Source organism: Coregonus clupeaformis, unplaced genomic scaffold (genome assembly GCF_020615455.1).
Source record: "Coregonus clupeaformis isolate EN_2021a unplaced genomic scaffold, ASM2061545v1 scaf0843, whole genome shotgun sequence".
In the NCBI taxonomy this organism is placed as follows: Eukaryota; Metazoa; Chordata; class Actinopteri; order Salmoniformes; family Salmonidae; genus Coregonus; species Coregonus clupeaformis.
Window position 1 is genome coordinate 15,782 of NW_025534298.1, and position 24,669 is coordinate 40,450.

A 24,669-nucleotide genomic window follows, 5' to 3' on the forward strand; every position below is an offset into this window, starting at 1 on the left:
TACAGTATAACAGTATATACACAGGGAAACCCTGCCCTAAACCAGTGACATCATGGAACATGAAACTCAACACACACATTCCATGGAAGGTATTGTAAAGATGTTTACTTGCAAACCAACAGTACAGGAAAATATCATACGAAAACAAACATTATGTTCACAGACAAAGGCAAGAGCACGATAACTGTACAATCACCGACATCGTAACAGTGCTGTGTGTTTCAGTCAAAACAGTCAAATGTTGTGGCAGGGGGAATAAGGCCAGGGGTGTGTTCATTAGGAACCAAACGGGCCAAAAACAGGGAGCGGACTACCTGATTTTGTCCAATAAGAATCGCTTGTTTTCATTTTCTGTTGCACTACCTTTCGCTACGGTCTGCACTAACGAACACACCCCCCTGTGGTGTATTCAGTGACATTAAACGTTCTGAAGTTTGCAGACAGAAATAGAATGAAATAGTGACAAAATGTCCTATTATATATGACAGAAAATAATTTATTTTCTACACATTACATTTCTAATTCAACGTCCTGTAACGTTATATCCTATCGTAGTGTACTACTTTAGACCAGGACCCATAGACCTCTATAGGGAAAAGGGTGCCAGTTGGAATGCAACCGGGGGTGTCTCTCAATAGTGATGGAGACGAGGATCCACTTCAGACTATTGAGACTCACCCTCAGGTTACTTTCACACGTGTGCCTGGGCATCAGAAGGCATCCTCTTCAACCTTTAACCTTTCCTTAACTCCTGAAGCGTGCACTCGTTCCCCACAAATGTCCTCTCAAATCTATGAAGGGAAGTGAACAAGTTCACACGGGAGAAAGGAGAGATAATTGGGACGTAGCACCCTATTCCCTATACAGAGCCCTGATCAATAGCAGTGCAGTTAGAAGCCCTGTGGGGAATAGGGTGCAGTTAGAAGCCCTATGGGGAATAGGGTGCAGTTAGAAGCCCTATGGGGAATAGGGTGCAGTTAGAAGCCCTATGGGGAATAGGGTGCAGTTAGAAGCCCTATGGGGAATAGGGTGCAGTTAGAAGCCCTATGGGGAATAGGGTGCAGTTTGGGTCTCAGACTAGACCTTTCTACTCTTGAGCATCTCCAGGTACATGCGGAGGGACCTCTGGATGGAGTCTTTAGTGATGAAGCTCACAAAGTTGGTGATGTCAGCTTCCCTGTTGGACAGCAGCTTGTCAATGGTCTGTTTCCTCATCATGGACTTGGTGATCTGCCTGGCATGGTCTGGAGGGAGAGGAGAGGTGTATAGGTTAGTGTTAATATAATATACACTGCTCAAAAAAATGAAGGGAACACTTAAACAACACAATGTAACTCCAAGTCAATCACACTTCTGTGAAATCAAACTGTCCACTTAGGAAGCAACACTGATTGACAATACATTTCACATGCTGTTGTGCAAATGGAATAGACAACAGGTGGAAATTATAGGCAATTAGCAAGACACCCCCAAGAAAGAAGCGGTTCTGCAGGTGGTGACCACAGACCACTTCTCAGTTCCTATGCTTCCTGGCTGATGCTTTGGTCACTTTTGAATGCTGGCGGTGCTTTCACTCTAGTGGTAGCATGAGACGGAGTCTACAACCCACACAAGTGGCTCAGGTAGTGCAGCTCATCCAGGATGGCACATCAATGCGAGCTGTGGCAAGAAGGTTTGCTGTGTCTGTCAGCGTAGTTTTCAGAGCATGGAGGCGCTACCAGGAGACAGGCCAGTACATCAGGAGACGTGGAGGAGGCCGAGGAGGGCAACAACCCAGCAGCAGGACCGCTATCTCCGCATTTGTGCAAGGAGGAGCACTGCCAAAGCCCTGCAAAATGACCTCCAGCAGGCCACAAATGTGCATGTGTCTGCTCAAACGGTCAGAAACAGACTCCATGAGGGTGGTATGAGGGCCCGACGTCCACAGGTGGGGGGTTGTGCTTACAGCCCAACACCGTGCAGGACGTTTGGCATTTGCCAGAGAACACCAAGATTGGCAAATTCGCCACTGGCGCCCTGTGCTCTTCACAGATGAAAGCAGGTTCACACTGAGCACATGTGACAGACGTGACAGAGTCTGGAGACGCCGTGGAGAACGTGGAGTGTGTCAGCAGTTCCTGCAAGAGGAAGGCATTGATGCTATGGACTGGCCCGCCCGTTCCCCAGACCTGAATCCAATTGAGCACATCTGGGACATCATGTCTCGCTCCATCCACCAACGCCACGTTGCACCACAGACTGTCCAGGAGTTGGCGGATGCTTTAGTCCAGGTTTGGGAGGCGATCCCTCAGGAGACCATCCGCCACCTCATCAGGAGCATGCCCAGGCATTGTAGGGGAGGTCATACAGGCACGTGGAGGCCACACACACTACTGAGCCTCATTTTGACTTGTTTTAAGGACATTACATCAAAGTTGGATCAGCCTGTAGTGTGGTTTTCCACTTTAATTTTGAGGGTGACTCCAAATCCAGACCTCCATGGGTTGATCAATTTGATTTCCATTGATAATTTTTGTGTGATTTTGTTGTCAGCACATTCAACTATGTAAAGAAAAAAGTATTTAATAAGATTATTTCATTTATTCAGATCTAGGATGTGTTGTTTAAGTGTTCCCTTTATTTTTTTGAGCAGTGTATATATATATATAAACATACAGATATAACACAATGATCTGTCTGTCTGGCATGGTCTGGAAGGAGAGCAGAGATATAGGTTATATACAGGATCATGTATAGGTTAGTGTATATATAGGATAGTGTAAAGTTCACTGTATATATAGGATAATGTATAGGTCAGTGTATATAGGATAATGTATATATCCGTGTATATATAGGATAATTTATAGGTCAGTGTATATATACAATCATATATAGGTTAGTGTATATAGGATAATGTATAGGTCAGTGTATACACAGTGCATTCGGAAATTATTCAGACCTTGACTTTTTCCACATTTTGTTAAAGCCTTATTCTAAAATTGATTTAATTGTTTTCCCCCTCATCAATCTACACACAATACCCCATAATGACAAAGCAAAAACAGGTTTTTAGAAACTCTTGCAAATGTATAAAAAAAAAAAAAATGAAATATCACATTTACATACAGTACCAGTCAAAAGTTTGGACACCTACTCATTCCAGGGTTTTTCTTTATTTTTCACTATTTTCTACATTGTAGAATAATAGTGAAGACAACAAAACTATGAAATAACACATATGGAATCTTGTAGTAACCAAAAAAAAGTGTTAAACAAATCAAAATATATTTGAGATTTGAGATTCTTCAATGTAGCCCCCCTTTGCCTTGGTATTGGTATTTTATTAGGATCCCCCATTAGCTGTTGCAAAAGCAGCAGCTACTCTTCCTGGGTCCACACAAAACACGAAACATGACATAATACAGAACATTAATAGACAGGAACAGCTCAAGGACAGAACTACATACATTGATGACAGCTTTGCACTCTCTTGGCATTCACTCAACCAGCTTCACCTGGAATGCTTTTCCAACAGTCTTGAAGGAGTTCCCACATATGCTGAGCACTTGTTGGCTGCTTTTCCTTCACTCTACGGTCTGACCTCATCCCAAACCATCTCAATTGGGTTGAGGTCAGGTGGTTGTGGAGGCCAGGTCATCTGATGCAGCACTCAATCACTCTTCTTCTTGGTAAAATAGCCCTTACATAGCCTGGAGGTGTGTTGGGTCATTGTCCTGTTGAAAAACAAATGATAGTCCCACTAAGCCGAAACCAGATGGGATGGCGTATCACTGCAGAATGCTGTGGTAGCCATGCTGGTTAAGTGTGCCTTGAATTCTAAATCAATCACAGACAGTGATTGCAGCAAAGCACCCCCACACCATAACACCTCCTCCTCCATGCTTTACGGTGGGAAATACACATGCGGAGATCATCCGTCCACCCACACCACGTCTCACAAAGACACAGCGGTTGGAACCACAAATCTCAATTTGGACTCCAGACCAAAGGACACATTTCCACCGGTCTAATGTCCATTGCTCGTGTTTCTTGGTCCAATCCACTCTCTTCTTCTTATGGGTGTCCTTTAGTAATGGTTTCTTTGCAGCAATTCGACCATGAAGGCCTGATTCACACAGTTGATGTTGAGATGTTTCTGTTACTTGAACTCTGTGAAGCATTTATTTGGGCTGCAATTTCTGAGGCTGGTAACTCTAATGAACTTATCCTCTGCAGCAGAGGTAACTCTGGGTCTTCCATTCCTGTGGCGGTCCTCATGAGAGCCAGTTTCATCATAGCGCTTGATGGTTTTTGCGACTGCACTTAAACTTCCAAAGTTCTTGACATTTTCTGTATTGACTGACCTTCGTGTCTTAAAGTAATGATGGACTGTCGTTTCTCTTTGCTTATTTGAGCTGTTCTTGCCATAAATGGACTTGGTCTTTTACCAAATAGGGCTATCTTCTGTATACCACACCTACCTTGTCACAACACAACTGATTGGCTTAACTGCATTAAGAAGGAAAGAAATTACACAAATTCACTTTTAAGAAGGCACACCTGTTAATTTAAATGCAATCCAGGTAACTACCTCATGAAGCTGGTTGAGAGAACGCCAAGCGTGTGCAAAGCTGTCATCAAGGCAAAGGGTGGCTATTTGAAAAATCTAAAATATATTTTGATTTGTTTAACACTCTTTTGGTTACTACATTATTCCATATGTGTTATTTCATAGTTTTGATGTCTTCACTATTATTCTACAATATTAAAAATAAAGAAAAACCCTTGAATGAGTAGGTGTGTCCAAACTTTTGACTGGTACCGTACACACACATATATACATACAGTGGGGAAAAAAAGTATTTAGTCAGCCACCAATTGTGCAAGTTCTCCCACTTAAAAAGATGAGAGAGGCCTGTAATTTTCATCATAGGTACACGTCAACTATGACTGATAAAATGAGGGAAAAAATTTCAGAAAATCACATTGTAGGATTTTTAATGAATTTATTTGCAAATGATGGTGGAAAATAAGTATTTGGTCAATAACAAAAGTTTCTCAATAGTTTGTTATATACCCTTTGTTGGCAATGACACAGGTCAAACGTTTTCTGTAAGTCTTCACAAGGTTTTCACACACTGTTGCTGGTATTTTGGCCCATTCCTCCATGCAGATCTCCTCTAGAGCAGTGATGTTTTGGGGCTGTCGCTGGGCAACACAGACTTTCAACTCCCCTCCAAAGATTTTCTATGGGGTTGAGATCTGGAGACTGGCTAGGCCACTCCAGGACCTTGAAATGCTTCTTACGAAGCCACTCCTTCGTTGCCGGGCGGTGTGTTTGGGATCATTGTCATGCTGAAAGACCCAGCCACGTTTCATCTTCAATGCCCTTGCTGAAGGAAGGAGGTTTTCACTCAAAATCTCACGATACATGGCCCCATTCATTCTTTTCTTTACGGATCAGTCGTCCTGGTCCCTTTGCAGAAAAACAGCCCCAAAGCATGATGTTTCCACCCCCATGCTTCACATTAGGTATGGTGTTCTTTGGATGCAACTCAGCATTCTTTGTCCTCCAAACACGACGAGTTGAGTTTTTACCAAAAAGTTATATTTTGGTTTCATCTGACCATATGACATTCTCCCAATCCTCTTCTGGATCATCCAAATGCACTCTAGCAAACTTCAGACGGGCCTGGACATGTACTGGCTTAAGCAGGGGGACACGTCTGGCACTGCAGGATTTGAGTCCCTGGCGGCGTAGTGTGTTACTGATGGTAGGCTTTGTTACTTTGGTCCCAGCTCTCTGCAGGTCATTCACTAGGTCCCCCCGTGTGGTTCTGGGATTTTGCTCACCGTTCTTGTGATCATTTTGACCCCACGGGGTGAGATCTTGCGTGGAGCCCCAGATCGAGGGAGATTATCAGTGGTCTTGTATGTCTTCCATTTCCTAATAATTGCTCCCACAGTTGATTTCTTCAAACCAAGCTGCTTACCCATTGCAGATTCAGTCTTCCCAGCCTGGTGCAGGTCTACAATTTTGTTTCTGGTGTCCTTTGACAGCTCTTTGGTCTTGGCCATAGTGGAGTTTGGAGTGTGACTGTTTGATGTTGTGGACAGGTGTCTTTTATACTGATAACAAGTTCAAACAGGTGCCATTAATACAGGTAACGAGTGGAGGACAGAGGAGCCTCTTAAAGAAGATGTTACAGGTCTGTGAGAGCCAGAAATCTTGCTTGTTTGTAGGTGACCAAATACTTATTTTCCACCATAATTTGCAAATAAAATCATTAATAATCCTACAATTGTGATTTTCTGGAGAAAAAAAAGCTCAATTTGTCTGTCATAGTTGACGTGTACCTATGATGAAAATTACAGGCCTCTCATCTTTTTAAGTGGGAGAACTTGCACAATTGGTGGCTGACTAAATACTTTTTTTTCCCCACTGTGTATATATATATATATATATATATATATATATATATATATATACACACATACACATGATAATGTATATGTCAGTGTATATGCAGGATAATCTATAGGTTAGTTTATACATATATGATCATGTATAGATTAGTTTAAATACAGGATAACATATAGGTTAGTGTATATATAGGATAATGTTTAGATAGATAGTGAGATAGATTTTTTCACATCATGGACTGGAAGAGATCTAGGATAATGTATATAGATAGTTATGTTCTATAAGATACTGTCTGGCATGGTCTGGGGGCAGGAGAAAGATATCTAGGATGATAAACTGTGTGTGTGCGTGATATGGAGTGTTCTGACCTGGTATAGCCAGTGTGTGAGATGGAGTGTTCTGACCTGGTATAGCCAGTGTGTGAGATGGAGTGTTCTGACCTGGTATAGCCAGCCACTTGGACATGGTGTCCTGTGCAGTGGAGAGGACCTGGTCCTGAGGTACGAGCCGGTCCACCAGGCCGATCTTCAGGGCCTCAGGAGCGCTGTACAACTGACCCAGCTCCAACGACAGCTCCGCTGTCCGGTTACCAACCGTGTTCACCAACGTGTCCTTAAACCTGGACCGCAACGTGACCATAACATGACCACAACATGAACACAACCACATTCAGCACCTCTCACACGCAGATTGAACACATCGACACTCAGACCAGTACAACATAAAAGCGGTGTGTATTAGTGTGTATATACAGTATGTGTGTGCGTGTTTCACCAGAAGGGGAGCTACGATGCCGAGCTGAGTCTCGTTGAGTCCGATGCTGTAGCGAGGGTTATCAGCCATGATCCTATAGTCACATCCAATAGACATGAGACAACCACCTGCTGGACTAGAGCCCTATATATATATATATATATAGATAGAGAGAGAGAGACAGAGAGAGCGAGAGAGAGAGAGAGAGAGAGAGAGAGGAGAGAGAGGGAGAGAGGCAGAGAGGGAGAGGCAGAGAGAGAGAGAGAGAGAGAGAGAGGCAGAGAGAGAGAGAGAGAGAGAGAGAGGAGAGAGAGAGAGAGAGAGAGAGCGAGAGAGAGAGAAAGAGAGAGAAGAGCGAGCGAGAGAGAGAGAAAAGACAGAGAGAGAGAAAAGACAGAGAGAGAGAGAGAGAAAGAGAGAGAGAGAGGGGCAGAGAGAGAGAGAGAGGGAGAGACAGAGAGAGAGGCGAGAGAGAGAGAGGCAGAGAGGAGATAGAAAGAGAGAGAGAGAGAGAGAGAGAGAGAGAGAGAGAGAGAGGCAGAGAGGCAGAGAGAGAGAGAGAGAGAGGCAGAGAGGCAGAGAGGCAGAGAGCGAGAGAGAGAGGCAGAGAGGCAGAGAGGCAGAGAGAGAGAGAGAGAGAGAGGCAGAGAGAGAGAGAGAGAGAGAGAGAGAGAGAGAGGCAGAGAGAGAGAGAGAGGCGAGAGAGAGAGAGAGGCAGAGAGAGAGAGAGAGACAGAGAGAAAAGAGAGAGAGAGAGAGAGAGAGAGAGAGAGAGAGAGAGAGAGAGAGAGAGAGACAGAGAGAGAGACAAGAGAGAGACAGAGAGAGAGAGACAGAGAGAGAGACAGAGACAGAGACAGAGACAGAGACAGAGACAGAGAGAGAGAGAGAGAGAGAGAGAGAGACAGAGAGAGACAGAGAGAGACAGAGAGAGAGAGAGAGAGAGAGAGAGAGAGAGAGAGAGAGAGAGAGAGAGAGAGAGAGAGAGAGAGAGAGAGAGAGAGAGAGAGAGAGAGAGAGAGAGAGAGAGAGAGAGAGAGAGAGATAGAGAGAGGTGGTTATCAGCCATGATCCTATAGTAACGTCCAATAGACAGGACAGCTTCCATGTTGGAACCGTAGAGTTTGAGCCAAATGGAACCACACACACGGCTGGGTGTGCTGACTCACGTTGATGGCAGCTATGGTAACCATGTTGGACCCGTAGAGTTTGAGCCACATCTCCTGAACAGCCTTCCAGAACTCTCCACAGCGCTCCGGACTTGTCCCATACATCTCCATGATGTCCAGCCCTGCAGAGAACACCTTGGAGAGGGTCTGGAACGCCACAAAGAAACACACACACGGGGTGAGTTACACATTTATGGTGTCGATCATGTTTTTGTGACAGGACGTGTGTGTGTGTACTGACGAGGTGAGATTAGGCCTCTACAACTCTTGTCCATCTCTAGTTTCTCCAGATTGATACAGAACTCAGTGAGGAATTCCAGACTCAGACTGTTGACAGGGGGGACTCTGCATCTTCAACACGGCTACACCTAGAGAGGGAGGAGGTGGTGGGGGAGATGCAGGGGAGGGAGAGGGGAGAGGGAGGAGGGTGGTGGGGGAGATGCAGGGGAGGGAGAGGGGGAGAGGGGGAGGAGGTGGTGGGGGGAGATGCAGGGAGGGAGAGGGGAGAGGAGAGAGAGGGAGGAGGTGGTGGGGGGAGATGCAGGGGAGGGAGAGGGGAGAGGGGAGGAGGTGGTGGGGGGAGATGCAGGGGAGGGAGAGGGGGAGGGAGAGAGAGGGAGGAGGTGGTGGGGGAGATGCAGGGGGAGGGAGAGGGGGAGAGGGAGGAGGTGGTGGGGGAGATGCAGGGAGGAGAAGGGGAGAGAGGAGAGAGGGAGGAGGTGGTGGGGGAGATGCAGGGGGAGGGAGGGGGGGAGGAGAGACAGGGAGGAGGTGGTGGGGGAGATGCAGGGGAGGGAGAGGGGAGAGGAGGAGACAGGGAGGAGGTGGTGGGGGAGATGCAGGGGAGGGAGAGGGGAGAGGAGAGACAGGGAGGAGGTGGTGGGGGAGATGCAGGGGAGGGAGAGGGGGAGAGGAGAGAGAGGGACAACGAATGGCAGCCTGTTCTCAATGTCCTGCACTACATAGAGAACAGGCTGACATTTAGGATGCAGACTTGGTCATAGGGCTCTGGTCAAAAATAGTACACTATGTAGGGAATAGTGTGTAGGGCCCTATAAAAATAGGTTTTATTTTTTGCCTGATTCCCTTTTGTTTTTCCAGGTTTTTTTTTTAGAAAAACAACACAATTGGAAGTCCACAATGCCTAAACCACATCAGGAGACCACTTTTTGAGGTCTGGGGAAAAATCTAAGAAATTGTGATTTTTAATATTTTAATATTTTTGGGTGTAGTTACCCTTTAATGCAATATAAATAATTGATCAGTTCAGTGACTGCCTAAATTCCACACCCTGGTCTTCCAGGTAGGTTAAATCAAAACTATGAAGTACCTATTGTCCTCCAGGACCAGGGTTATCTACCCCTGATGTAGACAGTACCTGTTGTCCTCCAGGACCAGGGTTATCTACCCCTGATGTAGACAGTACCTGTTGTCCTCCAGGACCAGGGTTATCTACCCCTGATGTAGACAGTACCTGTTGTCCTCCAGGACCAGGGTTATCTACCCCCGATGTAGACAGTACCTGTTGTCCTCCAGGACCAGGGTTATCTACCCCTGATGTAGACAGTACCTGTTGTCCTCCAGGACCAGGGGTTATCTACCCCTGATGTAGACAGTACCTATTGTCCTCCAGGACCAGGGCTATCTACCCCTGATGTAGACAGTACCTATTGCCCTCCAGGACCAGGGTTATCTACCCCTGATGATGTAGACAGTACCTGTTGTCCTCCAGGACCAGGGCTATCTACCCCTGATGATGTAGACAGTACCTATTGTCCTCCAGGACCAGGGTTATCTACCCCTGATGTAGACAGTACCTGTTGTCCTCCAGGACCAGGGTTATCTACCCCTGATGTAGACAGTACCTGTTGTCCTCCAGGACCAGGGTTATCTACCCCTGATGTAGACAGTACCTATTGCCCTCCAGGACCAGGGCTATCTACCCCTGATGTAGACAGTACCTGTTGCCCTCCAGGACCAGGGTTATCTACCCCTGATGTAGACAGTACCCGTTGCCCTCCAGGACCAGGGCTATCTACCCCTGATGTAGACAGTACCTGTTGTCCTCCAGGACCAGGGCTATCTACCCCCTGATGATGTAGACAGTACCTGTTGTCCTCCAGGACCAGGGCTATCTACCCCTGATGTAGACAGTACCTATTGTCCTCCAGGACCAGGGCTATCTACCCCTGATGTAGACAGTACCTGTTGCCCTCCAGGACCAGGGCTATCTACCCTGATGTAGACAGTACCTATTGTCCTCCAGGACCAGGGCTATCTACCCGCTGATGATGTAGACAGTACCTGTTGCCCTCCAGGACCAGGGTTATCTACCCCTGATGTAGACAGTACCTGTTGTCCTCCAGGACCAGGGTTATCTACCCCTGATGTAGACAGTACCTGTTGCCCTCCAGGACCAGGGCTATCTACCCCTGATGATGTAGACAGTACCTGTTTCCCTCCAGGACCAGGGCTATCTACCCCTGATGTAGACAGTACCTATTGTCCTCCAGGACCAGGGTTATCTACCCCTGATGTAGACAGTACCTGTTGTCCTCCAGGACCAGGGCTATCTACCCCTGATGATGTAGACAGTACCTATTGTCCTCCAGGACCAGGGCTATCTACCCCTGATGATGTAGACAGTACCTGTTGCCCTCCAGGACCAGGGCTATCTACCCCTGATGTAGACAGTACCTATTGTCCTCCAGGACCAGGGTTATCTACCCCTGATGTAGACAGTACCTATTGTCCTCCAGGACCAGGGTTATCTACCCCTGATGTAGACAGTACCTGTTGTCCTCCAGGACCAGGGCTATCTACCCCTGATGATGTAGACAGTACCTGTTGCCCTCCAGGACCAGGGCTATCTACCCCTGATGATGTAGACAGTACCTGTTGTCCTCCAGGACCAGGGCTATCTACCCCTGATGTAGACAGTACCTGTTGTCCTCCAGGACCAGGGCTATCTACCCCTGATGATGTAGACAGTACCTGTTGTCCTCCAGGACCAGGGTTATCTACCCCTGATGATGTAGACAGTACCTATTGTCCTCCAGGACCAGGGCTATCTACCCCTGATGTAGACAGTACCTATTGTCCTCCAGGACCAGGGCTATCTACCCCTGATGTAGACAGTACCTGTTGTCCTCCAGGACCAGGGTTATCTACCCCTGATGTAGACAGTACCTGTTGTCCTCCAGGACCAGGGCTATCTACCCCTGATGTAGACAGTACCTATTGTCCTCCAGGACCAGGGCTATCTACCCCTGATGTAGACAGTACCTATTGCCCTCCAGGACCAGGGTTATCTACCCCTGATGATGTAGACAGTACCTGTTTCCCTCCAGGACCAGGGCTATCTACCCCTGATGTAGACAGTACCTGTTTCCCTCCAGGACCAGGGCTATCTACCCCTGATGTAGACAGTACCTGTTGCCCTCCAGGACCAGGGTTATCTACCCCTGATGTGACAGTACCTATTGCCCTCCAGGACCAGGGTTATCTACCCCTGATGATGTAGACAGTACCTATTGCCCTCCAGGACCAGGGTATCTACCCCTGATGATGTAGACAGTACCTATTGCCCTCCAGGACCAGGGTTATCTACCCCTGATGTAGACAGTACCTGTTGTCCTCCAGGACCAGGGTTATCTACCCCCTGATGATGTAGACAGTACCTGTTGTCCTCCAGGACCAGGGTTATCTACCCCTGATGTAGACAGTACCTGTTGCCCTCCAGGACCAGGGTTATCTACCCCTGATGTAGACAGTACCTGTTGCCCTCCAGGACCAGGGCTATCTACCCCTGATGTAGACAGTACCTATTGCCCTCCAGGACCAGGGTTATCTACCCCTGATGTAGACAGTACCTGTTTCCCTCCAGGACCAGGGTTGTCTTCCCCTTATGTAGTGGATAGGGTGCCATTTGGGACAGGTGCAAGACGCTGTGCAGGGGTTTACCTGTACTGCTGTCCAGATCCACCTTGATCTTAGGTGAGGTAGAGTTGTTCCTCCGCTGCAGAGAGAAGCACGGTGAAACACACACTCTCCCATTTCTACTGTGGCTGGACAACTGGGACAACACACCTGCCAAAGAACAATACAATATCATATTATAACAATACAATAACAATATATAATATAACAAACAATATAATAATAATATAACATAACATAATATAACAATATAAAGTGCGTTATAGTGAAATAATGCACACTCTAGAATGCCCTTCAAGCCAATCAGAAAGGAGTATTCAACAATAACATGGTATAAAACAATATAATAATATAAAATTATAATATAACAATATAACACCCTCACGTCTACAGCGATTAACCAAATGTCGGTTATTTTTCAGCTTTTAAAAATGAATTGACCGACGTCGGTTCAATTATTTGAATTCCATTTGGGTCCTGTCATTGCGCTGCAGTTCTCTAGAGATAAATCAGATCCAGCCTGAACTGTGTGATATAGTAGGGAGTTGTAGTTTCTCTAGAGATAAATCAGATCCAGCCTGAACTGTGTGATATAGTAGGGAGTTGTAGTTTCTCTGGAGATAAATCAGATCCAGCCTGAACTGTGCGATATAGTAGGGAGTTGTAGTTTCACTAGAGATAAATCAGATCCAGCCTGAACTGTGTGATATAGTAGGGAGTTGTAGTTTCTCTAGAGATAAATCAGATCCAGCCTGAACTGTGATGTAGTAGGGAGTTGTAGTTTCTCTGGAGATAAATCAGATCCAGCCTGAACTGTGTGATGTAGTAGGGAGTTGTAGTTTCTCTAGAGATAAATCAGATCCAGCCTGAACTGTGTGATGTAGTAGGGAGTTGTAGTTTCTCTAGAGATAAATCAGATCCAGCCTAAACTGTGTGATGTAGTAGGGAGTTGTAGTTCCTCTAGAGATAAATCAGATCCAGCCTGAACTGTGCAATATAGTAGGGAGTTGTAGTTTCTCTACAGATAAATCAGATCCAGCCTGAACTGTGTGATATAGTAGGGAGTTGTAGTTTCCAACAGGCCAACGTTCTACATAGTTTAGCTCAGAAAAAAGTGATAATTAACTACAATGACCATAATCCATTGCGCGCGGCTACTTGTCCGCTCTGTGTTTCTTTTCGCCTGCTACAGAAGAGAGAAGAATGCGTGATCAAGAGGGGATACATGGAAAGACGTTGCTTCGCGAGGTGTTGGTATTCAGCAGTCAGAAAAATATGCCTTATTTAAATTTGAAGAACTACTAAAATGGTGATTTTGTCAGACAGCAGCTCTATAGAGGTGATCAAATAAAACAAATGGAATATACACAACATTTACATTTTAGTCATTTAGCAGACGCTCTTATCCAGAACGACTTACATGAGCAATTAGGGTTAAGGGCCTTGCTCAAGGGCACAATCGACAGATTTTTCACCTAGTCGGCTCGGGGATTAGAACCAGCGACCTTTCGGTTACTGGCACAACGCTCTTAACCACTAAGCTACCTGACGCCTAACAACTGAAATATTGTATTAAAGCAATGTGAATAACTGATGGTTAATAAGTGATAAGCAGTAATGTATAAAATGTCAATGTATGGATGCCGGAGTAGCATAATAGTTGGAATATTAACTGAAGTCTGGACACTGACCGCAGGCCTCATGTAGCCTATTATAATATTAACTGAAGTCTGGACACTGACTGCAGGCCTCAGGTAGCCTATTATAATATTAACTGAAGTCTGAACACTGACCGCAGGCAGCCTATTATAATATGAACTGAAGTCTGGACACTGACCGCAGGCCTCATGTAGCCTATTATAATATGAACTGAAGTCTGGACACTGACCGCAGGCCTCATGTAGCCTATTATAATATTAACTGAAGTCTGGACACTGACCGCAGGCCTCATGTAGCCTATTATAATATTAACTGAAGTCTGGACACTGACCGCAGGCCTCATGTAGCCTATTATAATATGAACTGAAGTCTGGACACTGACCGCAGGCCTCAGGTAGCCTATTATAATATTAACTGAAGTCTGGACACTGACTGTAGGCCTCAGGTAGCCTATTATAATATGAACTGAAGTCTGGACACTGACCGCAGGCCTCATGTAGCCTATTATAATATTAACTGAAGTCTGGACACTGACTGCAGGCCTCAGGTAGCCTATTATAATATTAACTGAAGTCTGGACACTGACTGTAGGCCTCAGGTAGCCTATTATAATATGAACTGAAGTCTGGACACTGACCGCAGGCCTCATGTAGCCTATTATAATATTAACTGAAGTCTGGACACTGACTGCAGGCCTCAGGTAGCCTATTATAATATTAACTGAAGTCTGGACACTGACCGCAGGCCTCATGTAGCCTATTATAATATTAACTGAAGTCTGGACACTGACCGCAGGCCTCATGTAGCCTATTATAATATTAACTGAAGTCTGGACACTGACCGCAGGCCTCAGGTAGCCTTTTATAATATTAACTGAAGTCTGGACACTGACCGCAGGCCTCAGGTAGCCTTTTTATAATATTAACTGAAGTCTGGACACTGACCGCAGGCCTCATGTAGCCTATTATAATATGAACTGGAAGTCTGGACACTGACCGCAGGCCTCAGGTAGCCTTTTATAATATTAACTGAAGTCTGGACACTGACCGCAGGCCTCATGTAGCCTATTATAATATTAACACCTACAGAATTAAGTGTTCCTTGCAGTATAATGATACACCAAATGTTAATTTTGTCTCGCGAACAGGTGTGGAGAAATAGGATTTATTTTTCTTTCAGCATCTTGAGAGAATGCGATTGCACGGCTAAGGGACCTGTTGTGTGGCCTAAATGCGCAATTTCTGACAGCGACATGAAGCTGACAGTATTTAATTTTCAACCACATAAACCCTGGTCCCTAAATGTCCTCGATCTATGACCGAAGCAGAAATGTAGACTTTACCAATGTCAACTAGATTGTTGATGATGCATTCATTCTATCAAATTTATGACATCATTCTGGTGAGCTAGGCTTTATCTAATATTCTAGACAAGCATCAAGTAATGACAGAAGATCAGCTGCATGTTTTTAATTATAGATAAGTTGACTAACAAATAGCCTACTAAATGTCAGAAATTATAAGCAGAAAAATATCTAAATGAGTCTTAAAAACGTTTTTTTTTTTACCCGATCGTTCAGCCATCCCTGAGTAGTAACGTGCTCAGGTAGCCTACATTAGCATTTTGAAGTAATTATTTAACAATCAGATAAACATCATGACTGGTTGTGTTTATACCACATAAAAATGTAGGCTAATAAATGTAAAGTTAAACGACAAATCTTTAATATTAGGCCCATAGAGATCGTATTAAATTCATAGGGATTCTATATGTAATTCTATGATTAGGCACATACACACAGAAGGTCCCGATACCAGGAAGAAATGAAAACTACTTTCAGCCCTGCTGGAGTGTCTTCACTAGGATCCAAACTGAACCAAAAACGGAATGAAACAGGGAGGGGACCTACCTGAATTTGTCCTAATAAACTCTCGTTTTCTGTGCAAAACTCTTTCCGTTTGAGTAAACGGTTTCGTTGCAAAACGTTTTGGACTAATGATTACACCCCTGATGGTTGACATTGTGACCCTGTATTATAAGACGACGGCTGTGTCTGATATGGCACCCTACTCACTATATACAGTGAGCTCCAAAAGTATTGTGGCAGTTTTTGTTTTGTATCTGTACTCCAGCACTTTGGATTTGAAATTATACAATGACTTTCGGGTTAAAGTGCAGACTGTTAGCTTTAATTTGAGGGTATTTTCATCCATTTTGGGTGAACCGTTTAGAACTTACAGCACTTTTTTGTACACTGTCCCCCATTTTAGAGGACCAAAAGTATTGGTACAAATTCACTTATATGTGAAAAGTATTTGGTCCCATATTCATAGCGTACGTAAGGACCAAATCAAGCTTGTGACTCTACAAACTTGTTGGATGCATTTGCTGTTTGTTTAGGTTGTGTTTCAGATTATTTTGTGCCCAATAGAAATGAATGGTAAATACTTGGGCTCCCGAGTCAGCGGTCTAAGGCACTGCATCTCAGTGCTTGAGGCGTCACTACAGACCCCTGGTTCGATTCCAGGCTGTATCACAACCGGCCATGATTGGGTGTCCCATGAGGCAGCGCACAATTGGCCCAGCGTCGTTACATTTACGTCATTTAGCAGACGCTCTTATCCAGAGCGACTTACAGTTGAGTACATACATTATTCTTTTTATTTTCATACTGGCCCCCGTGGAATCGAACCCACAACCCTGGCGTTACAAACGCCATGCTCTACCAACTGAGCTACCTCCCTGCCGGCCATTGCCTCCTGGTTCGAATCCAGGCACTGCTGTAGCCGTCAGCAACAGGGAGACCAATGGGGCGGCGCACAATTGGCCCAGCGTTCGTCCAGGGTAGGGGAGGAATGGCGGCAGGGAGGTAGCTCAGTTGGTAGAGCATGGCGTTTGCAACGCCAGGGGTGTGGGTCGATTCCAAGTCAGTATGAAAATAAAAAAGAATAATGTATGCACTAACTGTAGAGTTAGCGATGCAGTGCCTGAGACCACTGCGCCCACTGGGTTTGGCCGTCATTGTAAATAAAATTTGTTCTTAACTGACTTGCCTAGTTAAATAAAGGTTTAAAAATGTATTGAGCCATTTTGGAGTCACTTTTACTGTAAATAAGAATATATTGTTTTTAAACACTTCTATATTAATGTGATGCTACCATGATTATGGATAGTCCTGAATGAAGCGTGAATAATGAGTGAGAAAGTTAGACACACAAATATCACAATAACAGGGTAGGTTAGCATTTTCTTGGGGGGATGGTATGATATTTGTGCTTCTGTAATCATGTTAGAGATGTTCTTATACAACAACAACGCTCTACGATATATTAGTTAGTTGATATTGTTAGTTGCCAGATAGTTCCTGAGATAGCCCACGCAAACTGACATAAGGTGTCATTACTTGACATAAGGACAGTCTCAAGCGTTCCGTGAACTTTGCTCTAGTTTCTGAAAGTTATGGCCAGCGAAGGGCAGGCTAGCAACTACTTAGCCATGCAAAGCTAACCACTGATATTCTTGTTTGTTCCGCGAAATGGACCATCAGCACTCATGAGAATTAGCCATTGAACTCTTCCTGCTGTTCTTATTCAATGCCAGGTAAGTTCACATACCTGAAAAGGCGAATTTTGCGGAATTTCTCAACGCATTTGCCATCTCGCCTCGTCAAGTTGACACACACTGCAGCTTGTCTTCTGCCTTGATGAGGCATTACAAAGGAGGCGTGGCCAACATATCAGTATTTGTATCTGATTGGATCTCGAACGCCGTGACCGTGGATGTTGAAAACGTGTTTCCCCCTATCAGACTGCCGGACTATCAACCACACTGGGAGTTCGTTTAACAAGGCCCGGTGCCCTGGGTCGGAGTTTGCAGCATTTTAGACCATTCCATTTGTCCTTAAAAATCTCTACCAACCCGGGGCATCGAGGACCATGCAAAACGAGGCTCGCCCACGGACAAACTGGTGGTTGCTTGACAGGGATTGGTTACAGGTTACTTCGGAGGACACTGTCCTAGAAGGGTCAACGACTGATGACTTGTTGTATTTGTTAAGGTCAGTCGTTGTACAGAGTTAGATACTAATGTATGTTTGACTATTGGTTCAACTGTCGTTCCCCATCTGAACCCCAAATATCAGCTTGTTATACTCCAATGTTTGTCAACAAAGTAAATGTAAACAAACACTGTATATCCTCAAAACACGGTTAAAACTATAATTTTGATATCATTTTACATTTACGTCATTTGCAGACGCTCTTATCCAGAGCGACTTACAAATATGTGCATTCATTTTATATAGCCAGTGGGATAACCACTTTACAATGTTTTTTTATTTTATATCATGCATATATAGTCTCTTGCTTTGAATTTATTAAAGTGGTTACATTTTCTCCAGGCCCATCCCTCAGCTTTTTACCAAAACACAGGTGGGGTGGCCTTGCTGTTGTTGTTTCAATTGTGTCCAGCTTTTAAAATGGGAGATACAGATAGCGGCGCCCATGGAAGTTATTTATTTTGTAGCGAATTTGGTGTGGTAAGCCCCGACCGATGACTAGAACCCGGGTCCAAAGACTGTCAAGCCATCACCTTAACTGTACGCCATGTTCAGGATCAAGGCTAAAGGCAGTGGTGGAAAAAGTACCCAACGACATACTTGAGTAAAAGGTATAGATACCTTAATAGAAAGTTACTCACGTCAAAAGTGTAAGTCACCCAGTAAATACTACTTGAGTAAAAGTCTTAAAAGTTTTAAATATGCCAAGTATCAAAAGTAACTGTAATTGCTAAAATATACTGGAAGTATCAAAGGTAAAAGTAAAATCATTTTAAATTCCTTATATTGAGCAAAGCAGATGGCATCATTTTTCTTCTTTTTAAAATGTGGAAGAGGGCACACTCCAACACTCAGACATTATTTACAAAAGATGCATTTGTGTTTAGTGATCCGCCAGGCCAGATTGGTAGGGATGACCAGCGTGTTCTCTTGATTAAAGTGCATGAATTTGACCATTTTCCTGTCCTGCTAAAGCACTCAAAATTGAACGAGTACTTTTGGTTGTCAGGGAAAAGTATTTATGTAGTATATATTGACGTTGCCTACTATCAGATACTGTATTTATTTAGTTATAGAATATGGCGAAAACGTTCAGACCCCTCGACTTTTTCCCACATTTTGTTGCATTACAGCCTTATTCTAAAATGGATTCAATTGTTTTTTGCCCTCATCAATCTTACACACAATACCCCATAAGACAAAAGCAAAAACAGGTTTTAGAAATGTTTGCAAATGTATAAAAAAAAAAGGAAATGTGGTATTCAGACCCTTTACTCAGTACTTTGTTGAAGCACCTTTTGGCAGTGATTACAGCCTCAAGTCTTCTTGGTATGACGTTACAAGCTTGGCACACCTGTATTTGGGGAGTTTCTCCCATTCTTCTCTCTGCAGATCCTCTCTCAGGCGCTGTCAGGTTGATGGGGAGCGTCGCTGCACAGCTCTTTTCAGGTCTCTCCGAGATGGTAGATCAGGTTCAAGTCCAGGCTCTGGCTAAGCCACAAAGGACATTCAGAGACTTGTTCCGAAAGCCACTCCTGCGTTGTCTTGGCTGTGTGCTTAGGGTCATAGTGTTGTTGGAAGGTGAACCTTCGCCCCAGTCTGGGGTCCTGAGCGCTCCTGGAGCAGGTTTTCATCAAGGATCTCTCTGTACTTTTGCCCGTTCATCTCCTTGATCCTGACTCAGTCCTGCCCAGTCCCTGCCGCTGAAAAAACATCCCCACAGCATAATGCTGCCACCACCATGCTTCACCAACAGGGATGGTGCCAGTTTCCCAGACGTGACCCCCTTGGCATTCAGGCCAAAGAGTTCAATTTTGGTTTCATCAGACACAGAGAATCTTGTTTCGCTGGTCTGGGAGTCATTTAGGTGCCTTTGGAAAACTCCCAAGCAGGCTGTCATGGCCTTTACCGAGGAGTGGCTTCTGTCTGGCACTCCCACCGAGCTAAGGCCTGATTGGTGTAGGCTGCAGAGATGGTTGTCCCTTCTGGAAGTTTCTTCAATCTCCACAGAGGAACTTTGGGGCTCTGTCAGGTGACCATCGGGTTCTTGGTCACCTCCTGATCAAGGCCCTTCTCCCTCGATTCTCAGTTTGGTAGGCGGCTAGCTCTAGGAAGAGTCTTGGTGGTTCCAAACTTCTTCCATTTACGGAATGATGGAGGCTACTGTGTTCTTGGGGACCTTCAATGCTGCAGACATTTTTAGTACACTTCCCAGATCTGTGCCGCGACACAATCCCGTCTCGGAGCTCTACAGACAATTCCTTCACCCTCTTGGCCCGGTTTTGCTCTGACATGTGCCACAGTCAACTGTGGACCTGATATAGACAGGTGTGTTCCTTTCCAAATCATGTCCAATCAATTTGTAGAAACATCTCAGGATGATCAATGGAAACAGGATGCACCGGAGCTCAATTAAAGTCTCGGTATATGAAAGGGTCTGAATACTTATGTAAATAAGTGTATTTCGTTTCAGTAGATTTTGCTGAGGAATTGTTTTAATTTAATCCATTTGAATAAGGCTGTAAGCCAATGTTAACAAAATGTAGAAAAGTCAAGAGGTCTGAATACTTTCTGAGAGCTGGCTGGCCCACAACTGGGCAATCAGGAGAAGCGCCTTGGTCAAGGAGGTGACCAAGAACCCAATGGTCACTTGACAGTGCTCAGAGTTCCTCTGTGGGAGATTGAGAGGCTTCCAGAAGGGGACAACCATCTCTGCAGCCACTCGACCAATCAGGCCTTTATGGTGGAGTGGCCAGCAGACTACTCCTCAAGTAAAACGCACATGATATCCAACGGAGCCCAAATGTAACTTCCCTACAATTGAGTCGCCTAAGACTAAGAAATGGGAAACACATTAAACTTGGAACGTGGCACCAGAGAAAAGAGAATACCCAAAAATGTAAAAGCATGTGTGTTTATTTATTTTATGAAACGTAGTACATCAATTTGAAAGATTTATTGTATGTTCTTTTCCAATGTGAACCACAGGGTCATACCAACACCTACATGTTAACTATATAGAGTCACTGAACCAAAGGGATCATACCAACACCTACATGTTAACTATATAGAGTCACGTGAACCACAGGATCATACCAACACCCACATGTTAACTATATAGAGTCACGTGAACCACAGGGATCATACCAACACCTACATGTTAACTATAACGAGTACACGTGAACCACAGGGATCATACCAACACCTACATGTTAACTATATAGAGTCCGTCGAAACCACAGGGATCATATACAAACACCTACATGTTAACCACATAGAGTCACGTGAACCACAGGATCATACCAACACCTACATGTTAACTATATAGAGTCATGTGAACCACAGGGGATCATACCAACACCTACATGTTAACTATATAGAGTAGCCATTCATCAAGTATCAGGACACATTTGATAGTAGTGTTGGCTCTATAGAGATGGACCACAAGAGGCAGCCGACTTGGGGATCATCGTTCCAAATGGCACCCACATACTGCACCACACAGGGGGAATAGGGGCCCTGAAGCATACTGCACTAGGGAATAGGGCCCTACGTACTGCACACTACACAGGAATAGGAACGCCCCTACGTACTGCATACAAGAGGGAATAGGGCCCTACATACTGCACTACAGCGGGAATAGGGCCCTACATACTGCACTACACAGGAATTGAGGGCCCTACATACCCCTGCACTACACAGGAATAGGGGCCCTACATATGCTGCACACATGCGGAATAGGGCCCTTACATGCACTAGCCAACAGGAAAGGGCCCTACGTACTGCACTACACAGGAATAGGGCCCTACGTGCACCTACACAGGGAATAGGGCCCTAACGTACTGCACTGGCACAGGAATAGGCGCCCCCTACGATGCGCACTACACAGGGAAACAAGGCCCTACATTACGCACTACACAGGAATAGGGCCCTACATGCAACTGCACTACACAGGGAATAGGGCCCTACGTACTGCACTCACACAGGAATAGGGCCCTACATACTGCACTCACACAGGGAATAGGGCCCTACATGCACTACACAGGGAATGAGGCCCTACGTACTGCACTACACAGGAATAGGGCCCTCACGTACTGCACTACACAGGGAATAGGGCCCAAATCGTACTGCACTACACAGGGAATAGGGCCCTACATACTGCACTACACACAGGAACAGGGCCCTACAACTGCACTACACAGGAATAGGCCCTACATACTGCACTACATAGGGAGTAAACAGGGAATAGATCCCGCATACCTGCACTCTACACAGGGAATAGGCCCTACGTACTGCACTACACAGGGAATAGGGCCCTCGCGCACTGCACTACACAGGAATAGGGCCCTACGCACTGCACCACAGGGAATAGGGCCCTACATTGCCTGCACTGCACCCAGGGGAATAGGGCCCCGCGATACTGCACTACACAGGAATAGGGGCCCTGCGTAGTGCTGACACTACACAGGGAATAGGGCCCTACATACTGCACTACAGGAATAGGGTTCCATCTGGGACCCAAGCCATAGGGTTCTCTAGTCACGTGGATGCGGGGTGTAAGGATGGATGCCGTTCATTGGTAGATTGACAGAACTTCGGCCCCCGCCCAGACAGCAGTTCAGGAGGACGTAAAAACAGACGTCGGATAGGGAATGATTGTCAGATAGGAATAGGAATTGTGTCAGCTCTATTCATTCTAGTTTCTATCTGAACCATTTAGATGCGTTTTCCCTTCACTGAATAACCCCACCTCCTAAAAACACTGTGTTGAGCTGAATGGATTGGATAGGTGTAAAGCAATATGCTGTAAATGTAGTCACCGATCACATTCTTTCAGCTCTACAAGAAATGCCTCCGGAATAAGACCTGTCCCAAATGGCACCCTGTTCCCACATAAGGCTTTTGACCAGAGCCCTCAAAGTATTACACACCTATTCACTATATACGGCTACTACTTAAGGGATAAGGTGCTATGTGGGCGTTCAGTGTACTGGGCTCTGACGTCAACCGGTCTGTATTTCTAATGTCGAAGAGGTCTACTCAAGCCGGCTGAACCCCAGGGAGAAATGTGTATACGTGCAGACTGTTCAGAAGGGCCTTCTGTTCTGGCTCGGCAGGAGAACATGGGGACAATCTCCAGTGCGTTTCCTTGATTCCTCATCCAATCCCGGTTCGAGAGAGGCAGCGGAGGGGAGGATACTTTAGAATGAGGAAACGCAATTGAGATTCTGCCCATGGTAAATAATAATAAATAATATCCCATTTAGCAGGCGCTTTATCCAAAGCGACTTACAGTCATGCGTGCATACATTTTTTTTTTGTATGTGGTGGTCCGGGATCGAACCCACTACCTTAGCGTTACAGCAGGCCGTGCTCTCACCAGCTGAGCTACAGAGGACCACACTAGATCTCCTTCCTCCCAGTGTGCACTTGTTCACTTCCCTTCACTGGTTTGAAAGGAAATGACTGGTAATCAGAAATACGGTGGAAACCCCCACTACCCAACCAGTACAATGCTTTTATTTTTGTGGGAAGGGAGAGGAACGAGGTACACTTCAAGAGAAAGGAGATATTGTTGGGCCACCACCACACCTACGTCCCAAATGTCTCTACGACCATATCTACCTCCCACGGGCCCTGGTCAAAAGGTCGTTCGCTCGCAGAGAATAGTGTGACATTTGGAACACACTAACTGTGCTCCCTCTTGGTTTGACTAAGCAACCAGGATAGGATGAAGTGTCCCTAAGAACTGATCTCTGATCAGGTTGTGTATTCACAACGTGTCTCAGAGCCATGAGTGTTGATGTACGATCAGACGCCCCCCAGTCTCTAGAATCAAACTGATCTAGATCAGTACTCACTCTGATCGACTTTGTGAATACAGGTCCTGCTTTCTGACCTCCTATTGGTTAAGCCAGGGCTCTAAGCTGACCTTTTTTTTTACAAAGAGCACGTATGCGCAAGTTGAAAAATGTAGGCGAACACAAAGAAATGTAGAGCAATCGAAAATATTTTGTAGGTAATGAAGCTAGAATCCTTTTATTTATTTTATTTTATATGTACTGGTGCTCTAAATAAAAATAATCCAGGTCGCACAGCAAAATATTTAGGGGCGCATATGCGAAAGTAAAATGGTGGCTACTGTAGAGCCCTGTATTAGGTTAAAACTGTGGTACAATGTTAGCTGATCCTAGATCAAGAGCCTAGGTACAACCTCAATCTGTGTCATTAGGAGGATTCACCCAAATTACAAACTCTCTCCACATGAAATGTGAAAAAATGCTAATATCAGGGATAATGACTTGCTTGCATTAGGGTTTGGACAAAAATGCTACAAAAGTTAGCATTTGGAGACCTACGGCCAGTGGGGAGTTCAGTTCACTTGAACGTTTCCGGCGTTGTGGAACGGTTTGCTTTCTGTTCTTCCTACGTTCTTGAACAGACTTTGCGAGTAGGTTTACTGCCGTCAAAATGTGGCCGGGTGTGGCCAGGCTTAATGAGTCACGTATTTAAAGGGCAGCAGAGGATTTTGAACCACCAAGCAAAACACTCCCCGTTTTTCAACTGGAAACTGGTACAGCACTGTCTCAGTTCAATGGAACATTCTCTTATACGTTTTTTTTATGTACAAAAACGCAGCACAGGTAAACTAAACCAAGCATGGATTGCTGTATTCCTTGTCTATACAG

At 45.2% G+C, this 24,669-nt stretch overlaps 1 pseudogene; it reads right to left on the minus strand.

Annotated features, from left to right (window-relative positions):
* Positions 1-656: 656 nt before the first annotated feature.
* Positions 657-17,625, minus strand: LOC123481000 (annotated as a pseudogene).
* Positions 17,626-24,669: the final 7,044 nt, after the last annotated feature.